At 48.0% G+C, this 20,878-nt stretch overlaps 1 long non-coding RNA gene across 4 annotated transcripts in view; it reads right to left on the bottom strand.

The window, feature by feature from the left end:
* Positions 1–19,463, bottom strand: part of LOC130543714 (uncharacterized) — a 42,365-nt gene extending 22,902 nt beyond the window's left edge. For all 4 annotated transcript variants that reach the window (XR_008959224.1, XR_008959226.1, XR_008959225.1 and 1 more), the window contains exons 1-2: positions 19,259–19,463; positions 14,835–14,903 (exon numbers count right to left, since the gene is read on the bottom strand). This is a non-coding gene — a long non-coding RNA (uncharacterized LOC130543714). The remainder of the gene's footprint in view (positions 1–14,834; positions 14,904–19,258) is intronic.
* Between the last annotated feature and the right edge of the window lie 1,415 nt (positions 19,464–20,878).

The raw sequence follows: 20,878 nt of genomic DNA, 5'->3' as shown, positions 1-20,878 counted from the left end.
ATAATAGAGTGGAAGCAAGAGTGGCCTCAAGATAAAAAGAGACCCTGCTTCCGGAATGGGCTCTTCCTGGCCTTGCTGAGTGACTTTGGGCAACTCACCTCCCTTCCCCAGGTAGTTTTTGTGTTGGTATAATCGCTGGCAGAAGTACTGCTACAAGCCTGGCCAAGCGCACGGTAGACACTGCTGGTGGATCTCAGCATACAATCATTCCCCGCTCACATGCAGCTTCAGAAGCCTTTTCAACGCCCTACCAGTTGATTGGAATTAGCAAATGAAGTGAATCGTATCTGCTATTGCTGGGCTAGATGATCTGCACATTTCCATCTGGGCTGGTCTGCGCCTCTAAAGATCTGATCCCAGAAACTCAAGTAAGACCCTAGACAGAAGTGCAGACTTCTAAAGCATGGCTATTTCTCACTCAGAGGGCATGTGTGTGTGTGTGTGTGTGTGTGTGTGTAACAGGAAAGAGCGAACATTCTTAGCTGGGCTGTAGATTTTCTCCTGTACACTCCAGAGCAAAAATGGGGTCAGAATAGGAAACTGGGATGTTGAAATCTCAATCAGCCTTCCCAGAACAGATGAGTACAGGCATATGGAAGGTGAACTCTGAGCAGTTTGGGAATGGGCATCATGCCAGCACCAGGGCCTCCAGGCCCTACCTGTCCCCAAATGTCTCCTGTCACAAGAAGCATCAGACATGCAGTGCAGCAGAATGATGGTGACAGAGTAACACCCACCACTCCTAGTGTCATTTACATGGACTTACATCACTCATAGCCAGGTTGTCAAGACGTGGCTATGCGGGAGACGTGTCGTTTCTCTCCCAAACGGCACAAAAAGCCACTTAGAAAGCTGTTTCACAGTGTTAACTCTCCCAGGTTACAGCTAAGGCCCAGACAAGTGTTACAACTGACCTAAGGTTACAGCCGGTTCAAGTCCCAGGACCAGGGCCCCAGGTCTTTGCAGACGTGTCGGGCTGTGCAGGTAACATAAATGAGAGAGCGTGCTAGGTAGATAGTAGGGAGTGGTGGGAACTGTGGCAAACTAGAGCTCATGTGTTCTGTTTCAAGGCAGCAGCCTGACTATCAGTTTAAGCTGCTGGCTGGCATGGGAGGGTGTGGACCTAGAGGGCCACATTCTCCTGATTTTTAAAGAGAAGTCAGGTTCGAGATTTTTATATTAAACATCCCCATATGCAAATGTTGGCATCTAAAGTTTAAGAGGTTAAAACGAAACAAAACACTGTGTAGGCCAAACAAATTGGATCTGGGGACTTTAGTATTTGGTCTGATTTGCAACTTCTGGTGGAACAGGTGAGAGCCCAGGCTCTGGAATCGGCAGTACAAAGACCTGAGTCATGGTTCTGCCACGTGTAAGCTGAGCGATCTTACTCAAGATCTGTAGCCTCTCTGAGCCTCGGAGCTTTCATCTGTAAAATGGGAATACTAAAATGGCATATTTTACTGATTAAGTGAGGTCATGCATTTTAAACAGCACAATCATTCGATCACTGTAGGTGCTCAATAAATGTAGTTCCTCCACCAAAGAGCCCCTAAGCTCCATGGTGGTCGGATGAACCCCCAAGGCACCCCAGTCCATCCACCTCAGCTTATTTTTCTGCAAGGTCTCTGTGCTCAGTGTCCATGGAACTCTAACGGAGACACGCAGGGCCCTCAAACATGCTCACACATACCCTGCATACACCCTCGGGAGGACGTGGAGATGCCAAGTTTGGTTACCAAGGAAAGATGTTTAGGAGGCTTCCCTGGGGTGCAGCCGCAACCTTCTAGTGTTGTTTAGAAGAGAGGCCTGTACAGTGCAGGGGGTTGGCTCACAGGACCTGTGGGGGCCTTCACGGCATTAGAATTTTGCAACTTGAATTTTGTTAGCTCAGGTGCACAAACACACACGCGCAGACACGCTCTCACACACCATCTGCCCAGAGCCTGGGCCAGAGGGGCTGCCCTTCCCATTCCTGGGGAACTTGTATTCTAGCTCTCACTGCACTCATTCTCCTGCAGGCTCACTGAGCCACATCAAGACCCTTGACCCAGCATTCCCTGAGACTGATTTGCTCAGCAGGGAGCTGTGGGAGAAGTGACAAGGCAAAGAAGCTCAAATGACTGAACAGAAGGGCCTTGGTACCTTGTCCAGGCCCCCGAAGCAAGCGACAACCCCCTGGACTCAGGGGAATGGACTGGTTCCAAAGACCTCCTCATCCAGTGTCTCCAGGAGTCTCCTGCCAAGCCCAGATGATGGCAGGGCTGAGAGGGGCTCCATTTCACGGACGGGGAGACAGACCCAAACGTCTTGTTCTGAATCAGTTCCTCCAGCCCACTCTAAGGATCAGGAGCCCTGCCCCTCTGGGACTCTCTAATGGAACAAGTATGTGGGCTTTGACTCAGCTTAACACCACCACCACCACTTAGCCAGCCAACACTTTTGGTATTCCTCCACTTCTACCTCATTTTAGAATTTAGAAGACACTGAGGCAGAGAAAAGTGACTTACACCCAAGGTCATCGGTAGGTCTTAAAGTCTGTATTTGAACTCAAGATTGACTCCAAAGTGCACGTTCCAACCACATATTACAGCGCCTCGTCCATTAGGACCACATTCCCGACCTGGATTTCAGTTCCAGGAGTCATTAGAAAATATCATGACTCAGTGAGCTGTTTTCCCCCGCTTTGTGTTTATATGAGTCTGTATTTCAAAAAAAGTCCCAGTAAATGGTATTGTAAAAAAGGAAAAGAACTTAACAAGCAACCACAATCCCATCATAATTGGAATAATTCTTTATCGTGGAGGTCACGTTTTATAAAACATCCATACTCTATTTTGTCAATTCTGAAATGCATGTCTGTGGGTTTTTTGTTTTCAATCTTTGAATTTGGGAAGCATTTTAAAATCTGTGGACTCTGAGCTTCCAGGATATACACAATTTTATTTGGCCCTAAGAATAATCCTGCTAGGCAAGCATTGCCAAGATTACAATCCCCATTTTACAGCTGGGAAAACTGAGGTTCAAAGAGGTTAGGCAACTTGCCTCAGGTCACAAAGCCAGTCAATGCAGATTAGCCCTGTGTCCTGATTCCTAGCACAAGCTGGGTCCACCATATGCTCCTGGACTCCAGATACTGTGCTCGCACCTACCCGTTTCCATCATCCCACTGGCCCACCTCTAGCAGAGGACTGAGGGACACAGCTCCCCCATCCAGGGTGGTCCTATCTCAGGCAGAGTGGGGATGAACCCAGTGTGGGGTCTCCTAGGAGCAGTCCAGCCCCAAATAGGAAATTTTCAGGCCACAGGATCCCACTTTCAAGAACACATCCCATCTATGTAGAGACTAAAGCCGGGTTGGGGTGTGAAGGTGGTGTTTCTGCCCGTGCCCTCGTAAACCACGCAAGCTAGATCTAGGGGTCCCACCTAGGATCCCCTTTCTCTGAAAATTGCCCTATTTCTTATATTTCAAAAGGCCAAATGAAAAGCAAATATTGACTCTAGATAAGCTGGCGCAGGCAGACTAAAACACCACATTTCTTTGCTTTTGGTTTAACTTACATCAGCTCAATGGTATCACCGCGGTTTGTTCCTGCCGACCAGAAAACGCTGATTGGCTAGTATAGGGTCCCAATTAACAAAGAAGGGGAAAAACAATTAATGACATTATGTAACAGGTACAGCTTGGCAGACAAAAATCTTCCAAAACAAGAGGTGTGACAGGGGAAAAGAAGAAAAGGAGAAAGCTGACATGGAAAATTTGAGGTCCTCATTTTCCCACACGGAGAACACGAGGCTCAGAGAGCTGGAGTGACTTGTTCAAGGTCACACAGCAGGGCCGGAACCAGCACCCACGGTTTCTGCCCCTCCGGAGAAGCATCTTCCCACCAGACCCTGCGGGGCTGAGGTTTAAGAAACCCAGACTATCCGGACTCACCAGGGTTGCGCAGGGGGTCAGGACAGGAAAACAGCTGCTCCCTCGCACCTGTGGGCTTCTTCCTGGCAGGCACTTGCCAAGGCCACGCTGTCTTCCCTCCCTGGGCGTCTGCCAGGGCAGCTAGGTATGGGAGCCTCCTGGAAAGCCAGCTCTGGTGAAGGAGGCCTCTCTGTAGAAAGCACCCTCCAGGACATCAAATGACCAGGCCCTGGGGTCACGGGGTGGCCACGGAGGGCTTAATTACACCTAGCCGGCACAGCTGCCTCTGGCCCCCACCGCGGAGCGCTCCAGGTGGCATGGCTGGTTTTCCTGCCAGCTGCTGGGTGCCTTTAAGAGAATGACTGCGGTTCATTGGCTGAGCAAGGCTCCCCCTACCTCTTCACCTGAGCAGGTGAGAGAAGCAAGGCTAGGGGAGGGCTGGGGACCCAGGTGAGAAAACAAACCGTGGCAACCAGCTGGCTCTCCCTTCCTCCACAGACAGCCCTTCCTTCCCGGGCTTCCTTCCTTATCCCCGCCCCAACCGCAGGACCCGCTGGAGGTAAAGAAAGGGCAAACATTCTGCAAAGTGCCTAGTGCCATTCAGTTCCCAAAGCCTCACTATCTCACAGTAACCCCAGACCAGAGTTATCTGTGTGTCTTCTCAGTCGATGGAGAAACTGTCCTTGGAGCTATGCGATGGCTTGTCCAGCTCACGCAGCTCTGGGAAGGAAGGCTGACAGAGGAGGAGGGTGTGAGGACCCAAACCTGAGTCTCCTGCATTTCACTTTCCATACACTGCTCCTGGACCACACCACCTCCCTCTTGGTGAGGCCTTTGGCAAGCCACTCACTGCCTCAGTTTCCACATCTGTGAGATGGTACAGTCATGCTTGTATGTGAGTCTCCACTCAATTTATTGAGCGTATCATAGACTTAGAGCTAAAAAGGACTTGGGAGATTATTTAGCTCATCCATTCATACAGCAGGCATTGTTCTTCAGCAACTATTATGTGCCACACCTGTTTTAAGTCCTAGGGCAACATCAGTGAACAGGAAAGTCAAGGACCTTATTGAGGTTGCATTCTAGAGAGAGGAAACATAGACATAAACAAGTAAATGGATTAGATAGGTAAAAGTACCATGAAGAAATAAAATAGGCTGATATAATAAAGTAATGAAGGGGCTATTTTAGATTATGTAGTCAGTGAGGCCCTCTCTGAGGAGGTGATATTGAAGCTGAGACTTCAGCTTCAAAGAACCACTCATTAAAAGAGCTGGAGCAAGAGTGCTCTAGGCACTGCAAACTGTAAGTGCAAAGGCCCTGAGGCTGGGGTATTTGGAGACTAGAAAGAAAGCTGCTGTGGCTAAAGTATAGTCCAATCCCTGCACTCCCTTTTTAATAGATAAGAAAATGATTCAGAGCAATGACTTGCCCAAGATCCCCTCTTGCAAATTTCACCTTCCTTTCTTTATCCTCATTCATTATGGAGGGAAACTGAAGTCTGGAGTTAATCAGCACATTTGAGTTACCAATAAAACAATCATTCCACGAGCCTACACTGCTTTTACCTCATGTTTCTTCCACTTTGTAGACATGTGTAAATTCCCAAAGGGCAAGAGCTATGATTTCAGGCGCTTCCCACATTGAGGAATGAAATCCTGACCAACAATATAATACTAAAATTCGCAGCAGCAATGCAAACCGCCATATGGTGACATAGGGTCAGCACAGACCCTTCCTGTTCAATTCCTTTCCACTTTTGTTTTCGGAATCTTTTACTCTGAGTTTTAAAAAGGGCTGCCTGTTTTCAGCCATCGTGTTGTTGGTGGGAACACTGGGATTGTTATTCTGAAACTGTCGGGTGGGTAGTGTGGGGTAAAGCAAGTGAGTTTCATGGTGGTGGTGTTGAGAACCAGGACTTTTTGGTGGGAGAGAAAGGAGACACAAATGAAAGACAAAGGTTAGGTTAAGTAAAAATTTTACAATCCTGGATTTAAATCGGAAGTTCTAATGTGAATTTTTGATGTAGCCAATCTGAAAACAAGCACCGTGTTCCCTAGCTCTGCCTACTGTCATCAGGTCTAGAAACAACCAACACTTGAGTGAGCATTTTTAGTGCCCTGACTGTGGTCTCTAAGCCCAATTTTCTATAAAGGAACCCACGGTCCTCAAAAAAACAAACAGCTGATTCCAGTTTGGGGGCAGAAAATGTACAACATGTACATAGACTTTTAATGGCACAAATCAAAGAAACTAGAGTTTTAAGAGACAACTGGAAGAGACTCCCATTTGCCAAAGTCCAGACAATTTCAGCATCAGTAAAGAAAATAACTGCAGTGAGTAGAAAACATTGAATATATTTCAATCCAGGAGTTCATAATGATATTTTTAAAATAAACAAAAAACCGCAGTGATCATTTCCGGAAGATATTAGGAAATCAACTCATTATATTTTGAAGCCTGGTAAATAAAAGAAGACAATTAAGCATTTATTCTGTCTTTCCTGTAAGAACTGTGCCTCAGGCAACCAAAGAGTAGATGAGAGGAAGGTGCTTTTTATGTAAGCATTCCAACGAATTAAATGAAACAGGAAAGAAGAAGGATTAACTCGGAATATCACCATTTTGCAACTCGTTATGAATTAGTTGATCGAACTGGTAATCCTACAAAAAGAGAAAAAAGTAGATGTAATGAGCCTCTTGGTGGAATTAACCACCACCTCCTATGAAGAAATCATGCCGCAAGAATCAAGCAGGAGTCTGATCAAGCCTTAGGAGTAGCTGTTGGCCAACTTTGTCTCCAATGGGCGAGGTAATTTAAACGTTGGTCTCTGTGGCAAGTACTTTGCTGTTGGAACAAAAAGGCAGCTGTGGACAATTGTTAAACAAATGGGCGAAGCTGTGTTCCAACAAAATCCTGCTTCCAGAAAAGGGTAGATGCTAGATTTGGCCCATGGACCATAGTTTGCCAACCCCTGTTCTTAACCCCACTACCAGTTTGCAGGAAATAAAGGGACGGAGGAACACATGAAATGATACCACTGGGGACACAATATGCAAAAGTCAAACTGGGGGAAAGTCTAACAGGAAAATCAACCTGATTTCTTTAACAAATGAATGTCAAGATATTAAAAAGAGAGAGAGAGAAGGATACCTCTAGATTAAAAGAAACTTAAGAAATGGGGCGCCTGGGTAGCTCAATCGTTAAGCATCTGCCTTCAGCTCAGGTCATGATCCCAGGGTTCTGGGATCGAGCCCCACATCGGGCTCCCTGCTCCGCTGGGAGCTTGCTTCTTCCTCTCCCACTCCCCCTGCTTGTGTTCCCTCTCTCACTGGCTGTCTCTCTCTCCGTCAAATAAATAAATGAAAACTTAAAAAAAAAAAAAACCTTAAGAAATATTAGCCAATCACATTGTATGAACCTTGTTTGACTCTTAATTCAAGCAATTATTTTTAAAAATATGGGATAATTGGGTAAATGCGGACGCTGTCCTGAATATTTGGTAATGTGGAGGGATTACTGTTGACATTTGCAGAGGTTTGACGATACACTGTGGTTACACTTAAAAGGGGGAGTCCTTATCTTTTAGAAATATTTGCTGAAACATCTAGAGATGAAATGGAATGATATCTTGGATTTGGTTAAAAAGAATGGTGGTGAAATCTAAAGGAAACAAAACTGGAAAGGGGTTGGATGGTGGGTGACAGGTACATAGAAATTCATTACCCTATTCTGTTATTTTGTAAATACTTGAAAATTTCCGCCATGAAAAGTTAAAATATATTTATACCATTTCACACTCAACCAACTGACAAAATTTTTTAAATCTGACAAACTCGAAGTTTGGAAAGGATACAGGGAAAAGGTAGCTCTCACAGCTAGTGGGAAAGTAAAATCCTACAATTTTTGAGAGTGATTTGTGTACACCCCATGATCCAAAAATTCCCCAACCAGATCTATACTCAAGAGAAACTTGAGTCCATTAAGAGATATACAGAAGCATTTTTAAATAAGAAAAATGGAAAACAACCAAAATGGGTGATTTCTGGCATCTTTGGACCACAAGAGGTAGGGGGAGGCTATGAAATGTAAGAGATTAGAAATGGCAAGTGCATGTGGACATAGGAGCCAGGGCCCCATCAGGATAGACTTAACTCAACATATGTCAACCTGGTACCCACTCCTGGCCTTTTCTGAGTGCTGGGAATACAGAGGTGATGTCCCTGAAGGGCTTTAAGGTCTAGATATCAGAGCTAGAGGTGGGCTGACTCTGACATATCATTGAGCCCAACCTACCCATTTTATAGATGCATAAAACAAGGCCGAGAGAAGTTAAATGACTTGCCAAGGCACACGGTTAATTTGTGGAGGAACCAGGAATTGAAAGAGGTGTCTGATGCTCAGCAGAATCAGATCTCGGAGCCATACATTCTTAAGCTGAATCCCGGCTCTGTAACTTACTAGCTGCGACCTTGGCCAAGTTATTCCCTTTTCTCAGAAGCATAGTAATACTTACTTCATAGGTTGATACGAAGATTAAATGAATTCATATACATAAAGCACTTGACCAAGTGACCAAGTGAGCCTCAGTGGGTAGGTTATTTACTTTTACTGTTATTGACACAAGGAAGGGCATTGGCAAAAGGACAAAATGCTACATTCTATGTTGCTCTCAAATGGTTACATCTATGTGCCTCCCGCTGCACCACCCTGAGCCCCAGCTCCTTGTAAAATGAGGATAATAGTAGAACCTACATCATAGGGGCGCCTGGGGGGCTCAGTCGGTTAAGCGTCTGACTCTTGGTTTTGGCTCAGGTCACGATCTCAGGGTCGTGAGATCGAGTCCTGAGTTGGGCTCTGCGCTCAGTGCAGCGTCCGCCTGAGATTGTTTCTCCTTCCTCACCTACCCCCTCGGCAGCTCTCCCTGCTCACACACAAATAAGGAAACAAAATCTTAAAAGAAAGAAAGAAAGAACCTATGTCATGGGGTTGTTGTCAGCGTTAGATGAGCTAGTGCCTAGCATATAGGAAGCCCTCAATATATGGCAGCTCTGATGCTGATGATGAAAGACTTCCATCCCAGGGTGTCAGGCTCAGGAGACCCAAAATAGAATCAACTGCACTTCCTGCCCTCAGAGTGCTTCAGTCCAGTGGGGGATGTAGTCAGAGGCCACTCCTTCCTTTCCATTTCTCCCCATGCTGTCACATTTCAGGCCTGGATCAGGGCCCAGGGGGCCAAGTGATCCTGACGATTTGATCCCGCAGGGAAGCAGGCTCTAAAAATGACCAGGCCAGAGCTGCTAGGTCTGAATGCGCACACATGCTCACCTCTGCTGTTGAGCACCCCGTTCCCAGCTCTGCAGAATCCCTGACTGCCTCAGGCTGCTGGAGCCAAAGCATCACATGCTCTGAATAACAGAGCCATCCAGAAAGTTCCCTGTGGCGAGCTGGGCGTCACACTCTAGTCTGCACCCTTGGGGCCAGGCAGCCAGAAATATCACAAGAGGCCTGCCCTCAAAGCTGAGCTCCTGTCCCCAGCTTGCTGGAGTCACAGAGCACAGGGAGTTTCAATATCCAGTTCCTTCCCTTTCCTGATGCCTTCTCTTCTCACTGAAACGAGGTGTATTCCTCACCCAAGACCCTATTTTTATAGAGCCTAACGAAACATTCTCAGTTGGCTCAGTGACCATTGGTCCCAATTTCCCCAACCCTAGAGAGTCAAAACCATTGAGGGTTAGAGAAAGACACCGTAAGACCGATGTGAGGCTAATGGAACTGGTTAAATAGATTTGATTCTCCTGCGGAAGCAGGAGTGAAGTTGTTCTTTCAAGCAGATATCAAAGCTGTCACCTTGTCACTGCTCGCAGGCTGCAGGCTGGAGACACAGCCTGTCCCACGGCGTGCGTCTGTGCTCGGTGATCTCCTCGTGGGCAGGGGCTGTGCCTGGTTCCGCACTCTGCCCGGCACTCAGCACCAAACACGGCACCACAATGAGCGCAGGATCCTAACAATCCTAACAGCTCGGGCTGTCCCCTCTCAGTGCTTCTCAGGCTTGTAATTAAATAATTGCATGTGCAATTATGTGTTTAATGCGTGCCTCCCTGACAAGACTGTCAGCAACCTGGGGGCAGAGCCTGCCCCCAGTGCGGTTCACGATTATATCCCCAGCGCTTAGAGTGGGATCTGGCATGTACCTGGCACTCGATAAATGTTCGTTGTGTGAACAAATGAGCACAGATGGCAGAGACGGCCATGGCCAGTGTCAACCCCCCTTGCCAGTTTTGAAAGCCTACACTGCCCTCGGTGCTGAGCACACTACCAAGCCAAAGGAAGCTGTCCTGAAGCCCTTGACTTCGAGATGCAGACAGTGTTATGGGAAAGTGTGCGGGGAGAGGTTTGCTAATACCCAGGCTCAGAGGCTCTTTTAGAAAGAGTCTGCCTCCTAGAAAGTCTACCGATTTACAAAGGAGACGAAATGGAGTGGGAAGCAGGCTTGTCTGCTGGTTACCTGGGGCCTTCTCTTTGCCTCTTGTTGGCGATTTAGAGCAGTTGGCCTGGGAGTAGATGGCTGATTTCGGCCTGGAGTTCATGGAATGGGCTTCATAGAATTGTTATAGGACACAAGGAGTAAATCGACGTGTAAATATTTACGACAGGATCTGACAGTGAACCAGTGCTCAGGAATGCTCTGTGGAGTTCCTGTGGTTGCTATCAATCCTCTGCCCTCCACGGCTGCCCAGGGATGAAAGGCACCTTGGATGGAGAACTTCAGGGCGGAAGTCTGGTGCTGGGTGCTGGGCCTCCCCAAGGCATCTCCTGGGGCCAGCCTGGCCAGACCACAGGCAAGAGGGAGTGAATCATGTAAGTGATGGAAACTCAAACTGACTTACGCAAAGTTGGCCCACACATCCCTTAAGTCCAGACAGCAGACTTGCTTTACGTGCAACCGGATCCGGGAGCTCAAACACTATTGGGATGTCTCTTCCCTGACTCCTTCACCCTGTACTGTCCTCTGCGTGAGAGCCACTCTCAAAGAAGTTCAAGCCCCCATGGTGGTTTCCATCCTGCCTCAGTTCCCACAGAGAAGAGAAAGGGTCCCTCCTCCAGAGTTCAGGTCAAACCCCCAGAACTGAGTCTCATTGGCTGTAATCAAGTCACATGACCTCTCCAAAGCAATCACTGTGGCCAGGAATTGCAAGGCTCTGATTGGCAGAACTGAGTCACATGCCCACTTCTGGGCTACCAGCTGGAGTCCGCCGTGCAGACGGGGAGGGCAAGGTCCCCAAGCACCACAGAGTTGCTGTTGCCAGAGAAGGGAGAATGTTGCTGGGGCAGCAAAATAAATATGCACTGCAGATTGCAAACCTCTCTTCAGGTCATATGACAAGAGCAATGTTACAGTGAGGCCAAACAAACATCAATTCTGTCAGACAAATAAAATGATAGGATCTGGAAGGATTCCCAGAGGGCAATGGGGCATTACTCAGTCATGTGCCAAAAAACTTGTGTTATCAGGCCCATATCAGGGTGCCTCCAGTGCTAAAATAAGGGAGGCCCCCCAAAACTTAGTAACCTAGATAAATAATACTTGAATGCAGTATTTTAAAAACCAAAATTAAGGCAAAAAATCCACAACAAACAAAATTAGGGGCTTGGCACCAAACTTGGTACATAGTGCTTGATAAAAGTTTGCATTATCATTTTCCATTCTGGAAATTTCTAAGAGTAAGTCTACTGATGAATCATGCACTACAGCCATAGCACAGTCTTCATTCATTTGACAAATATTTAAAGAGTATTTATTATAAATTTGGCACTGTGAGAGAAATACAGTTGATCTGGTTCCTACACCCAGGAGTTCATAATCTGTAATCTGAATGGCAAGACCCACTGGTATACATCATCTCCATATATTGTGATTCATGTTTTAATGAAGGCCCAGAAACTTGCCATGGGAGGCCAGGAGAAGGAACATTTAAAAAAACTTTTTATAAAACAAATGAGTCCTGGGAATATCCCATTCGGGATGGTGACTGTAGTTATAGTACTGTGTATTTGAAAGTTGCTAGGAGAGTTAAAACTTCTCCTCACAAGAAAATTGTAACTCTGTGCACCGATGGATGGTAATTAGACTTATTATAGTGATCATTCTGCAGTATGTACATAGATCAAATTGTTGGTTGTACACCTGAAACTCATGTTATATGTCAATTACACTTCAGTAAAGGATCTTTTTATTATGGAAATGTTGAACATACAGAAAAGTAGAAAGGACTGTAAACTGAATACCTACATATCAATCACACAGATTCAACAATTGTAAACATTTTACCATATTTACTTAATCTCGCTATATGTTAAATTTGTGGCTAAAACATTTGAAAGTTAATTACAGATATTCTGGCACTTCAGCATGCATTTCCAAATAATAATAATAATAATAATAACAATAATAATAATAATAATAATAATAATAATTCTCCTCCATAACCACAATACACTCAACTCACAAAATTAACAATCATTCCCTTACATCATCTGATACCCAGTTTATAGTCAGATTTCCCTTACTGTCTGAAAACATGGTCTCGATAGCTTTAAAAAAAAAATGAACCAACATACAATCAAGAATCACATCTTATATCTTGTTGTTAAGACTCTTAGATCTCTTTAAATCTAGAACCTCCTCTCCCATTGCTTTTGCTTTCATGACATTGACTTTAAAGAGACCATGCCTGTGGTCTTATAAGCTGTCCCACATTCTGGATTTGTCTGGCTGCTTTTCTGGGTGTTATTCAAGGTGTTCCTCTCCCCCTGCAATTCTTGTAAACTGAAGCTAGCTTTAAAGACCTGATTAGATTTAGGCTGAACGTTTTTGGCAAGAGCCAAAACAGGTGGAGCTGTGGAGTCTCCTGCATCCTATCAGAAGGCACGGCATGCTGGCTGTCCCATCACCGGCGATGCCGTGTGGCCCCTGGGTTCAGGTGGTAACAGACAGGTAGAGGAGAAAGGAACTGGGAAGCATGGTAAAGTCTTCACAATGACATTTGAATAGGGCTTTAAAGAGTGTGTAGGAGTCTACTGGGTGGAGAAACAGGAAGAGGAAGGGTTTTCCAGGCATACATGGAGGCACAGTGTTGAGAAAGAGAATGGCCAGCTTTAGGAAGTAGGAGGTGGTAGCCAAATGTGGTTGAGAACTGTTCTAACAACACCAAGCACTTACGGCGAGTTTACTGTGTTCCAGGAACTATGCTAAGTGACTCATTTAGTTCTTCACCCAGTCCTATGGAATGGGTGCTACCACCCCCATTTTGAGGGTGTGGAGTCAAGGTTGAGTGGTATGTGGTAACTCGTCTAAGGTTACATAGCTAGAAACAGGCAGACTCAGGATTTGAATCCGGTCGCCTGATTCCTGAGCCTCTGCATTTAAGAATCACTAAGCTCTATGTTAAGGTGACAGGGCAAAGGAGTGGGGGAGGCAGGTTGGGGACAGGTGGAGACAGGCCTTCTCAGGCATATAGTTTGGACGTTATTCCAGCGGCAGTGGGGAGCGAGTGAAGGTTTCCTGGTCTGGGCAGCAGGGCTGTGTCTGGGAACGTGCACCCTGGGAACTCAGCCCTGTGAAGGATGAGTGGACAGCTGCTGGGGTGAGCTATTAGGGGGCAAGCTAGGTGTCCCTTCAGGCCAGCAGGACCTGGCGAGCAGAGCTGGAGGGAGGAATTCAAGTGCCTCCCAGACCTGTGCGCTAACCCTTACTCTCCCGGGCATCAGGAGGCCTGGGGGGGGGGAGCTGGGTTCCGCTGGACACCTGCAGCCTTCCTACACGCACGCAGCCACGGGGAGCCGGGCAGATGCCGGGCTGGCCCCGCACTCTGGGACCCCAGAGCCCTGCAGGCCGCTTGGGTTCCACCGCACCATCCCAGAGGCCCAGAAACCTGTGGGCTACGTCCCGGTGAGACGTGAGTGGCAAAGACCGGCTGGAAGGACCAGCCTTAACTTCTGAGAGCCAGAGAGGGGAAGCGACTGGCCCAAGATCACAGTCAGATCTCGGCAGAGGCAGGACTAGTTACATCGTCTCTTTTAATTCCAAGTCTGCTGCTCTTTGAGGATAGAGTCTCAGAATCAAAGAGGGACCAAGACAAAACCGCTTTGGACTAGCCACTGGGTTGCCCAATACTCTGGGGAACACTTCGTTTTTTAATTTATATTTTCCCATTTTGGGAATCCTCTCTGAGGGACGGGGCATCCTCCCCGGTTGGTTCTTGTCGCACAGCCTCTCAGCCAGCGGGTTATCCCCATCCTCACCCCCCACCCCCCATCTGGGGTGGGGACTCCCCGCTTCCTGCACCCTTGCTGTCCATCCTTCAGCCTAGGTGGGGAGGGTGCATAGATGAAGTGACAGGAACTGCTCTGGGGCCTGCTGCCTGGTTCAAATCTCTGCCCTCACTCACCAGCTGTGCAACTTTGAGTGGTCATGTCCCCTCTCTGTGCTTCTGTTTTTTCATTTTTAAACTGGTGAAAATAACAGTGCTTCATAGGGTTCGATATGAGGATTAAATAACATAAGTAGTATTTAAGGGCCTAGTAAGGCACTTGCCACATGATAAAGGCTGGTTATTATTATTAACCTGGGAGTCAGGAGGCTTGGGTGCCTGCCACTAATTTACCTACGAACTGGACAAACCTTCCAGATCTGGAATAAAATCTGCCTCTTCCACAAAGTCCACCTAGATTAACCACATTCAGTGTAAAGCCTTCCTTGATTTCTAGTATTAAAGCACAGCTGACATGATCTAAACTACGACTGGGGTGGGGAAGAGCATCCCGTGTCCCCCCCTTCCCCACGGCACTAACTTAAGACTCCGAAGGCCTGGGGGTTGTAGTGCAGGCACCCACCCCCCCAGCCCCAGCTACTCACTTGGGTAAATCACTTCATCTTTGTGATTCAGTATCTTCTGTCAAATGGGGGTAATAATCCCTCTTTCATCTGTTTTGAAAGATCAAAAAATACAGATTCCTGACTACTTTGAGAATGGAAGGAAACAAACATACAAAGTGTTTTTTCAAAGCATATTTAATAACCTGGAAAAGTGATGCAACATATAATGTTTACTTCCCTATCGTGAATTTCTTATTCAAGGATTTTACAGCAAGATGCATTAATATTTTCTCATGGTAACACATTCATGGTATATTGTTCATCAGAAAAGGGCAATCAATTGTATATGAAATGTGACCCCTACTTCATTGTTAAAAAGTATAAATAGACTGAAACAAAAATAGATAAAGGTAAGGAAATCCACCAACATGTTAAGTTACCTCTGGGTGGTAGGGTTACTGATAAACTATTGTCTTCATCTCTATTTTTCTATATTTCCCTTTTTCTAATATGTATACTATTTTTATAAACAGAAGACAACTACAGTGATTTTTAAGGAAAAATAATGTGTTTGAAAATATTCAAGGCTCAGCCGAAGCAAGTTAGAGATCACCCGTGTGTGAGTAATCAGAAACCTTTAAGATGAAAATTCTGCCTTTAGGGAGCACCCTGTCCCCCAGCATGGGTCAGTCCATGTTTTATTTTCTTTGAAATCCCCATGCAGAGCTCCCCACTCCTTCGGGTTTCCAGAACTTCACTAGCCTCCTTGGCCCAGAGTTCCTGCTTCTGAAGTCAGGCCTGGCATAGCCAGGGTAGCTGTGGGCTGCGCCCTGGGGAGCTGGACAGGACCCCCAAATCCCTGCAGTTACCAGCTTACTCAGTGAGCTAAGGAGGCCTGTTATTTACCAGTCTAAAACAAAAACAAAAACAAAAACCCGCTGGGGCGCTGGTGCTCCCTCAGTCTGGGTTATTATGCCTCTTGTTCTTTACAGGCCTCAAGGACCTTCTTGGAGACTGTGATTTACAGTCAAGGTTTACAGCTCACCGTCCCTCAGTGGCTCCTCATTTCCTCCAGGGTGGGTATCTGCCAACTTCCTTCGTCTGGCATTTAAGTGCCTGGACCATCTGAACCAACTTCGCTCACATCTCCCACGGGTCAATCAAATGGTCTGCTAGCCAGCGGCACAGCAGGCCAGGAAGGAACCGTGAGGAGCAAGGAGAGCTGGGTGGACGAACAGAGCCGGGAAAGGGGGAGACTGTGGCCAACCGAGCAAGGGCACACGTTCTAAAGGGCCTGTCCCTTCTCAGGGCCTGTCAGTTGTTCTTTGGTGGTATCTTCCAATTTCTTTTAAAGAAAATCCGGAAATCTGGATCTTTATGGGAAATCTCCTGATTTTTTTTTTTTTTTAAATATTGGCAGCTAATTTGCCAAACACATTTGGCCCGTCAGCTGATCGTAATTTGTGACTTCTCATAGGAACACACTGAACTTTTCTCCCTCTGTACCTTGGCTTTTGCCATTTCCACTGCCAAGAACACCCTCCCACTCCTCTGGGTCTGGTGAACTCCACCTATTCCGTCAGGCCCGGCTGAAACACCACCTCTGCCGTGAGCAGCCCCGGATGACCTTGGCTAGATGTGACCTCTCCCTCCTTGGGGCTGCACCAGGCTCCGTGCATGCCCATCTCGTGCCACAGCTAATTTTAATGAGTCCGATCTCCCCTGGTAGACAATGAGCTCGCTCCTGGAAGAGTCGACAAATGTTTAAGGAGTACCTGCTTTGTTGCAGGCCTCAGGCTAAGAATACGGCCTAGAACAAGACGGACAGACTTTGCCTTGATGGAATATAGCGTCTACTGCAGGGGACAGAGCTTAAATAAATCATTCCCAAGATACCTAATTCCAATTGCGGTGAGTTTTATGGAGTTAAGAAATTTTATAAAAGGAGCTTAATCCAGGCCGGATTAAGCAGGTCACGAGGCAGCTTGGGGGAAGCATTAGCACTCCGGGCTGCCACATAAGGTTGCACAGTCTGTATACTGCACAAAGGTAACCAGCTGAGAGGGCAGACGAAAGCTAAAGCCCAGTCCCTGCTTGCTTGCCCAAGCTGTGCCCTTTTCTAATTTGCAGAAAGGCAGGGGCAGTGTTGAGTTTCTCTGACCCCCCCAACCCCCTCCAAAAGCGGCTCTAAATAAATGCAGACTCGAAGTAAGAATGGTGACCTCCCTATTTATACGCAGCCTCAAAAGATGTCCCCGCTTTCCCTTTCTACCAGAATACACTCCCTAAATCCTGGGGCGCCTGGGTGGCTCGGTCGTTAAGCGTCTGCCTTCAGCTCAGGTCATGATCCCAGGGTCCTGGGATCGAGCCCCGCATCGGGCTCCCTGCTCTGCTGGGAGCCTGCTTCTTCCTCTCCCATTCCCCCTGCTTGTGTTCCCTCTCTCGCTGGCTGTCTCTCTCTCTCTCTGTCAAATAAATAAATAAAATCTTAAAAAAAAAAAAAAAAAAAAGAATATACTCCCTAAATCCTTACTTGAGAGCCCCTGGGGATCATCTCTGAGCAAGTGATACAGGAGCTAAGACAGAAGGATAAGAAGGGGCCAGGCAGATACAAGTACGAGGAACAACAGCATGTACCAGGCCTCTGAGGAGAGAAAGTACCATGGCTGAAGGGCCTAAGAAATGGCTAGTGCGGCTGAAGCGTGGACAGAGAGGGGAAGAGCAGCAAGGGGTGGCCTGGTAGTGACCATCCCATGCAAGGCCTGGAAAGGCCATAGTAGGGGGTTTGATTCTTATCCTGAAATGTTTTCTGTATCCCCTTTTCTAACCCAGATTGCTGATGGGTGTCACTGCTTATGGGCAGGCCCACAGAGCACATGGTAACAGAAACCACCTTTACAGAGCATCTACCACGAGCCACACACCATGCTGGGGCCACACGTCCAGTCCATTCTTCCTTTCCTATCCTCCTAAGGAGTCAGTATTCTTTGATTCCAACCGAACAGTTGAGAAAATTGAGGCACACAGATAAGCGGCCTGCCTGATGTTACCTGGTGACTCAGGGGTGAGCGGGGACCCACACCCAGGTCTGTAGCATTCTGAGCCCCTCCTTTTGGTTGCCATGTAGAATGACCCTCAGGAATAAACCAGAAGGCACAAGGAGTCTGGGGGCCTTGTCACTCAGAGTGGGATCTGGGGGCCTGTGGTATTGGTATCACCTGGAAACTTGTCAGAAATGTAGGCTTTCAAGTTCCATCCCAGTCCTACTGACTTCAAATCTGCATTTTACCAGACTCATGTACACATCACAGGCTGAGAAGCACCAGAGAACAATCCAAGCAATAACTGCTTTTGCAGCCCTTACACAAGTCTCAGGTCTCGCAGGCCAGGTCTCCAGTGACTTGAAAAAAGCTTATTCTAACCAAATTTGCCAGAATTGCCAACTGCTCCATCCATCCACCTGCCCCAGTTTTGCTTTCTGTTGTGACTCCAAAAGAAAGACCCCGAATGTACCATCAACTCCAGGGAGGGGCTGCCGAACACTCTGCTTCTGCTCAATTTCTTAGTATGATCTGCTCTCATCCAGGAATAAATGTAAAGCTTTGTAATGTAAACCTCTCCTGGTTAACTACTGCTCCGAATCATCTTCCATTTGGAGCGCACTCTGACCCCCAGATCATGTCCTGGAACCGGCCTTTCACAGGACAATTCCCTTTCTTAGTCCGCATACCAAAGGAGACAAGACGGTTTGCGAAAAGATAAGTGGGTTCTCTTTTAGCGTTAAGGCCACATGTTGTGTGACTCTGGGAAACTTCCGTCTCCACTTCCCCACTGGCATCTGAGAAATGGGTAGGTAGGATGGTCAGGACTAGGAATCACTAGATCAAGGGCTTGGCGGGTAGCCTCAACGAAGTTTCGTGGCCCAGGTGAAACAGGAAGGGGTCCTGGGGACTGTGGCCAACGAGAGGATGCACTGCCCTGACTAAAAAAGGCGGCCGCACTCAGCATTAGGCTATTGTCATCCTGGGAAATATGGGTCCAGTGTCGCCACGTATTCTAATTTTTCAAGGGTTGGGAATCTGATGTTCCCCCTACAGAATATCAGATGGTGTTTAAATACTGGCATCTGCTTGAACTTAACACTCTGGGTCAAGCAGGGATCAGGTGCAGGGCGATGTGCCCGTGGGCCGCCAGCTCACGCTGCCTGGCCTGGATGCCATCCTAATGGTGTAAGTGTCTGACTCCATCCTACGTGTAGCTCTTTCAGAACGCCGCAAAGCGGCTGCTGCAAGGGAGGCGGAATCCGCGCCCTCCGGGGCCGCCCGCCCCTCCCCACCAAGGCCCCGGCGCCCACCGGTGCCCCCTCCCAGGCCTCTCCGGCAGAGGGCCGCGCGCAGGGACTCGGCCCCGTCCGTGGTGGTGGCGGCGACGGGCGCACGTCGCTTTCTTCGCACCCTCCCTACCTGCTCACCCGCCGTCCCCGCAGCGCCGCAGCGATGACTCAGCCTCTGGCGGCCCCGGGCGCGGCGGGGGAGGGGCGAGGGAGAGGGCGAGGGCGAGGGCGGGGAGAGGGGGGAGGAGGAAGGAGGAAAGACGGGAAAGGGAGGGGGCCAAGAAGGGTCCGCCGAGGGAGGAGAGAGGAGGAGAGGGAGGGGTGGAGAGGAGGGAAGGCGGAGAGGAGGGGCCTGCGGGGAGCGGAGGGGAGGGGCTAGGGAGGGAGGAGGCAGGAGGGGAGGGGCTCGGGGGAAGGCCAAGGCCCCGCCCCCCCGCTCTCGGGGACCTACCGACGTCGGGCTGGCTGGGTGCGGGAAGCCGGGTGGAGAATAGCGAGGGGCGCGGCTGGGGCGGAGAAGAGAGGGTCACATGCTCCCTCCCGTGGCTCCCCACTCCCGAATGCGCGTGTGGCCCACCCTCGCCCCGGATAAAGTAGCGGGAGGGAATGCACCTTGAGCCGTGGACTTTTCGTGAGCACCTCCCCGTGGGGGCCTTGGGTCCTGAGCAGTGAGAGACCGAGATGAAGGAGCCTGAGCCCGGCCGTGCGGGGGGCTTGCGGGCGAGAGATAGCCCACACCTCCTGTCCCAGACGTGCAAGTTCACAGGGAGAAATGGTCTACTGACGCGTTTTGCTGGGCTTACACAAGTATCTGTAACAGGAGATTGAATTTGGAAGGTGCCCCAAGGAAGTTTCCTTAGCAACTCTTCGATAATATAAATGAATCTATGAATGAATGAAATGTGCTATGGGAGCGTGTATGTGTGTATGAGGGCACAGTTGGTTTTTTTTAATGTCTTTTTGCAGGTGTGTCCATGTGTGTTTGGCGGTATAGGAGTGCGTGTGTGTGTCTTGAATGATATATGTATATGCATGCTTGTACACGGAAGCGTACTGATAGCTGTGCAGGAATCGTGGGCCTAGAATGTGTCTCTGTGGATATGCACAGGTGTCCTGTGCTTCAAGGTTAAACGTGTGTGTGTACATGAGATCTATGGGCATGCCTGAGTTTGTAAATATGTATATGGACATGAGTTTGTAGGTTTGTGTATGTGACTACATCTCCGTGGGTATGTATTGCTTTTATGTGCCAGTGTTGTGTGTGTGTGTGTGTGTGTGTGTGTGTGTGTGTATGGGGGACTGCATGTGTCTTAGTGAGATCGTGTCATGCGTGTGTGTGTGTGTGTGTGTGTGTGTGTGTGAGAGAGTCTGTGACCAGGGCTGGAGTGTGTCTTGAGGTTTGCATGTGTGTGTCTGTGTGTATATATGAGTCTTTCAGAGTCTGTCTGATATAACCTGTGTGTCTTGATGTGTCCCTGTCGTCATTCTGCTGATTCGGTCTGAGATAAGGGGCATGTGATTCTTTCCAGTTTCACTGAAAAATAACGTCCAACATTGTCTAAGTTTCAGGTGTACGGCATGGTGGTTTGACTTACGCATATTGTGAAACGATTACCATAAGAGGTTCAGCTAACACCCATCTTCTTATATAGATACAATAAAGGGAAAGAAGAAAAAAGGAAAAATGTTCTCCTTGTGGTGAGAGCTCTCAGGATTTATTCTTCTTTCCGACGTCTCCGACGTGTTAGCT

This window comes from Ursus arctos, unplaced genomic scaffold (assembly GCF_023065955.2).
Source record: "Ursus arctos isolate Adak ecotype North America unplaced genomic scaffold, UrsArc2.0 scaffold_15, whole genome shotgun sequence".
NCBI lineage: Eukaryota > Metazoa > Chordata > Mammalia > Carnivora > Ursidae > Ursus > Ursus arctos.
Note: the sequence above shows the minus strand (reverse complement) of the source record. Positions and strands in the feature narration are given on the sequence as shown.